We start from the raw sequence: 4,957 nt of genomic DNA, 5'->3' as shown, positions 1-4,957 counted from the left end.
GCGGGCCCCTGCATTGTCCCCCCTCCTCCCCCTGCCTCAGCACCACACCACCAGTACAGGAGCAGCTCCCTGGGGAGCACAGCCTGGCCCAAAGGCACCGAAAAACCTCTTTCCCACATCACACAAGATGCCCCCAAGCAGAAGAGCAAAGCCTCATCTCTCCAGGCTAGAGGCAGCATGTCCAGTTCATTTTGGGGGTGATATTCAGCAAGCCTGGGGGGTTTTGGGGGGTACCTCATTCCTGGGGGCTGAGATCTTGCTACCAGGAACCCTGCAAAGAGGTGTCCAACGGCCTCCACGGTGCCCGACTGCTCCGGTTCAGTCCCGGGGGTGATTACTCTGCCATCGGAGCCGTGATCCTGAACACTGGGAGCTCCATGCCTGCAAGCTCAGGGAAGAAGACGAGAGGAGAGAAACCAGCTGTTGAAAGCTCATCTCCACCGCTCGCTCGATCTCACTCAGTTCCCTCCGCCCACAACTTTCTGCCTTCCTTCCGACACCAGCAAAGACGCTGCCAGGGCTGTCCCAGCCTGGAAATGGGTGCCTGTCCCTCCCTTCCCCTGCCCTCCGCTGTCCATCTGCATTAATCTCTGCGCTCCCAGACGCTCCTGGGTCTCAGAAACATGTTCCCTTGATATTTACGCACTGGGAGCGAAGCCGAGACGTGCTGGAGGAAGGGGAAGAGCCTCCTGCAGGCGTTCGTGCCTCAGCTGGAGAAAGGACTGCTCCTTTCCAGGCTAACCCCAACCAGGTCTTGCCCAACCCGTGCTTAAAAGCACCCCAAGGGTGCAGGACTGGCTTTTTCCACCTCCAGGACTCACCTCATTCTCCGTCAAGCTGAGCTTCCAGCCCCAAATCCCTCCGATGCACTTCCTGCTCTTACTGAGGAGGGAAAAAAAAAAAGAAAAAAGAAGAATGGAAAAAAAAAAAAAAAGAAGAAACGAAGAAGAAAAAAGGGCAAGCCAGACTCCCCGTGGAGACTGTTGGCGGTCTGGGGATGGCAGCAGCCCGGAGAGCTGCTGCTCTTCAGCACTCGCTGAATTTTTCGTTGGAGAAAGCCGGGGCCGAGGGTTTTTCTCCTGCCGGTGATGTCACATCCTGACCCCGCCAGCAGCCCCAGCTGTCCCTGGAAATCCCGCTGGGCAGCCGGCCCGCCGGACCCCCCAGCCACCCCCGTGGGCACCCGCACACCAGTCCCGGGTGCTGAGGTTCTTTTTGGTGCTCAGTCCCACACCACAGGCAAGCTCCGGGCTTTCACAGGACAGCAGCACGCTGGGGCAAAGGAGATTAAATCCTGCGGTATTTCTCCCCCATCCCCATCTTTTGCACAGTCCCTCTCCCTTCATCCTTCCCCTCCTCTGCACTCGTACAAAAATCAGCCAGAGGTTTCAGTGCCAGGCCAAGCTGGACACTGTCCAAAATGGTGAGAAAGAAAAAAAAAAAGAAAAAAAACCTTTGCTGCACAGAGTAGACTTACTTTCCGTCAGTCTCAGAGGTGGGGTGAGTTCTGAAGTGCGTTTGTGGAATTCAAACACCGCTTGGTGAAAGTAAGCCTGTGCCAGCACGCTCGGCGCCGAGAAGAGCTGCCAGCCGGCGTGGGATGGCTTGGCATGGGTCGGGCCTCTGCTTCGGAGTCAAACTCTCTGGTGGGTATGCAAAACCGGTGGTGCCCCCGCCACGTGTTGCTTTACGGGTATTGCAGTGGGGTGGGAGGCAGCAGCGTTGCTCTGGTGCTCCTGGTCCCCTCCTTGGTGTGGCAGCGCGTTTTTCACAGGGGAGCAGTTCAGCTCAGCCGGGGTGAGATGAGATACAAGTGGAAATGTCTTCAGATTGTTTGGCACCAGGACAGTTCTGGTGAGGGAGATGTTTCCAGGCTTTGCTTAAATGTGTGCTAAATTCAGGTTGAGCCAAGCATTTGCAGGGGATGGGGTGAGCTGGAAAGTAGGGTGGAGGGCAAGGAGCAGCAGGAGTGTGAGAAGAGAAACCACAAACCCAGCAGCCTGAGACAGCAGGAGGATCCAGCTGCTGGGTTATGTTTATGTGAAGCAGGAGGGTTTAGGATGAGGATTTGCCTCCCTTAACCCCTCTGCTGCCACCATGGACTTGGCTTCTGACCCCACGCAGACTGTGCATCCAGCAGGTCACATTTCTGCAGGATCTGGACTCCTTACCCATAACGGGGCTTCTCAGCTGCTGGTGATGCCAGGGTTTTCCCTTTAGGCACAACATTCAGACGCAATCTTTAAAAATAAAGGTAGAGGCCAGGCGACAGCGAACACCCTCCATTACCCAACAGCCTCCCAGAGCAGATAGCCATGAGGGAGCTCGCTGTGGGCCCTACAAGGCATCAGCTCTCCTTTCCTCCCTCTCTCTATGCTGGTGCTAAGCCCAGCTCAGTGCTGGTGTTGTGCAGGTGTGACAGAAACTAGTTGTCACCTGCAGCAGCATCTTCTTAGGAGCAAAGAAGACATTGAAGGGCCTATAGCATCTGGCAGGAGCCACTAGTGGATTGCTTTCGGCTGGAGCCAGAGCGAATTGGGGCTTGTGTACCCCAGCAGCCCCAGCTTTTCTGCCCTTCCCCATTTGGGATGTGGCTGAAGAGCAGATCTCGGGACAGGTGATGGGAGGACACAAGGACATGCAGGACTCACGCATGCTTGGCACTCACTGCAACATGAGATGGCTGAGATGTCTCACACCTCTAGCATGTATCCACAGAAAAGGTTAAAACCTGGAGGCAAGGCACTGTGCACACTTGGCTTCTGGAGCAGGAGGGAAGTATAAGCTGTCAACTTTGTCTCTCCAGCTGCTTCCCACTATGATCATCAGCCCATGCACTACAACAGCCCAAATCCTTGGCTGTGTGCATCCACCCCAGGACCTGCAGGCTGCTTTATGGAAGCAGAGCCTTTCCCACATCAGCCTGGTCCCACTCCTGAGCGCATCTCTTGTGGTCGCTGCAGAAAGTCTCAGGTCGGAGTAACACCCCTACAATTAGGATCATAGAATCATAGAATGTTAAGGGTTGGGAGGGACCTCTAGAGATCATCTAGTCCAACCTCCCTGCCAGAGCAGGATCCCCGAGGGCAGCCACACAGGAATGCATTCAGGCAGGTTTTGAAAGTCTCCAGGGAAGGAGACTCCACAACCTCTCTGGGCAGCCCGTGCCAGGGCTCTGTCACCCTCACAGTAAAGAACTTTCTCCTCATGTTGAGGTGGAACTTCCTATGTTCTAACTTAAACCCATTATTTCTTGTTCTATTGCTGGGCACCACCGAAAAGAGATTGTCCCCTTCCTCTTCACCCCCACCCTCAGATATTTATACATGTTAATAAGATCCCCTCTCAGCCGTCTCCTTTCAAGGCTAAACAGCCCCAGTTCTCTCAGTCTCTCTTCACAGGAGAGACGTTCAAGTCCCTTAGTCATCCTCGTAGCTCTCCATTGGACTCTCTCCAGTAGGTCACTGTCTCTCTTCAATTAGGGAGCCCAAAACTGGACACTTTCTGTCCACCAGCAAACCAGCCCTGTGCCTGGCTCCACCAGGTTCAGACAGCAGCAGCTCCACAGTCTTTTTTTTGAGCATCCTCAAGGCTGGATGCTCCCTGTTTGCACATCACAGCCATCCCAAGTCCTGGCAAGGGCTGAGCAGTCCTGCTGTCCTCCACCTCAGCAACCCAGCAGGCACCAGCATCCACGGCTCCTCCCCAAGGGATGCAGGAAACCACAAAATGTCCTCGGACCTCGTGAGCAGGAGGCGGAGGTCTGCAGAGCAGATGTAACTCCCCAACAGTTAATGCCAAGCCAGGAGGAAACTTTCAACTGAAACTAACAAAAAGTGGGCACAAAGCCAAAACTGAGGGGGCTTGGCCCTATAGCAAAGATCCTGAAGGGAACTCTTGGCCAAGATTTACATTCTGGTGAGATGAAGCCAAAATACTTAAGAGGCAAGATGGAGTCCTCCCACCTTTGGTGGTCTAGAGCCAAAGGAAATGGGCCAGGAAAACAGCCCAAGAGCTGAAAGTCGCACCAGCTGCAGCCCCACAAGTCCAGGAGGTGAGGAGCATCTCCTGGTCGGGAAGTTACTCCTTCACACGAGGTTTTTGGAAACCTCACGGAGCAGAGAGTCCACGGTCCCAGAGCTGCCCAGAGTCCCAGCTGCGGGGAGGGAGAGCAGCAGTCACTTGGGAGAGAGGAAAAGGTCTGAGGGGCAGGAGGGATGTGTTATTGTGAAGAGGGCATTTGTCTGCCCTGGAGGAAGGAAGAGGCAGGGGTTGGTCCCACCCCCGAAGGCAGGTGCACAGCTGAATTTATCAGGGGGAAGGAAGCAGGGAAGGAAGTAAGCCCGGAGCGCTGGACGGCTCCATCGGACCTCACAGGCAGTCATGGAAAGGGGCCCAATGTGGCAATGCGGCTTCGCACGGCTCGGCAGGACGCAGCTGCGCTGGGAGGTGGGTGCTGAGAGCCCCTGCACGTCACCCTGCCAGCTGCAGTGCCAGGACAGGCTCTCCCTGGCCACGCAATGCCCTGCATGGCACGCACCCCACCGGCACAGCACCCCATCAGCTAGAGCAATTCTTGTACCCAGGCAGGGCCTGAAGGCTCCGTGTGCCTGTACAGACCACAGGACATAGCAGAGAGCTGTGGGTTTGGTCCAGTTATTCTCATGCCCAGAAAAGTTTGCCTTGGCTACACAGCGTCAGGAACAGCCCGTTCTCCCTCTCCACTCCACCAAGTCCTGCACAAGCTTAGAGACTGGGAGTGAGAACTTGCTGAGCCGTGGATCAGAGGCCACCGGAGTCTTGCCGTTTTCTAAGGCACGAGGCAAAACACAGGTGCAGATGAAAAAGCACTGGAGTCAGCAGCATAAGCACGGGTAAGAATATCATCCTTCAATCTGCACATCCTCGATGCTGTGACAGCCACCTTTCACAAACCAGGGTGTCTCCCAGAAGAACA

Source organism: Apaloderma vittatum, unplaced genomic scaffold (genome assembly GCF_000703405.1).
Source record: "Apaloderma vittatum isolate BGI_N311 unplaced genomic scaffold, ASM70340v1 scaffold4155, whole genome shotgun sequence".
NCBI lineage: Eukaryota > Metazoa > Chordata > Aves > Trogoniformes > Trogonidae > Apaloderma > Apaloderma vittatum.
Note: the sequence above shows the minus strand (reverse complement) of the source record.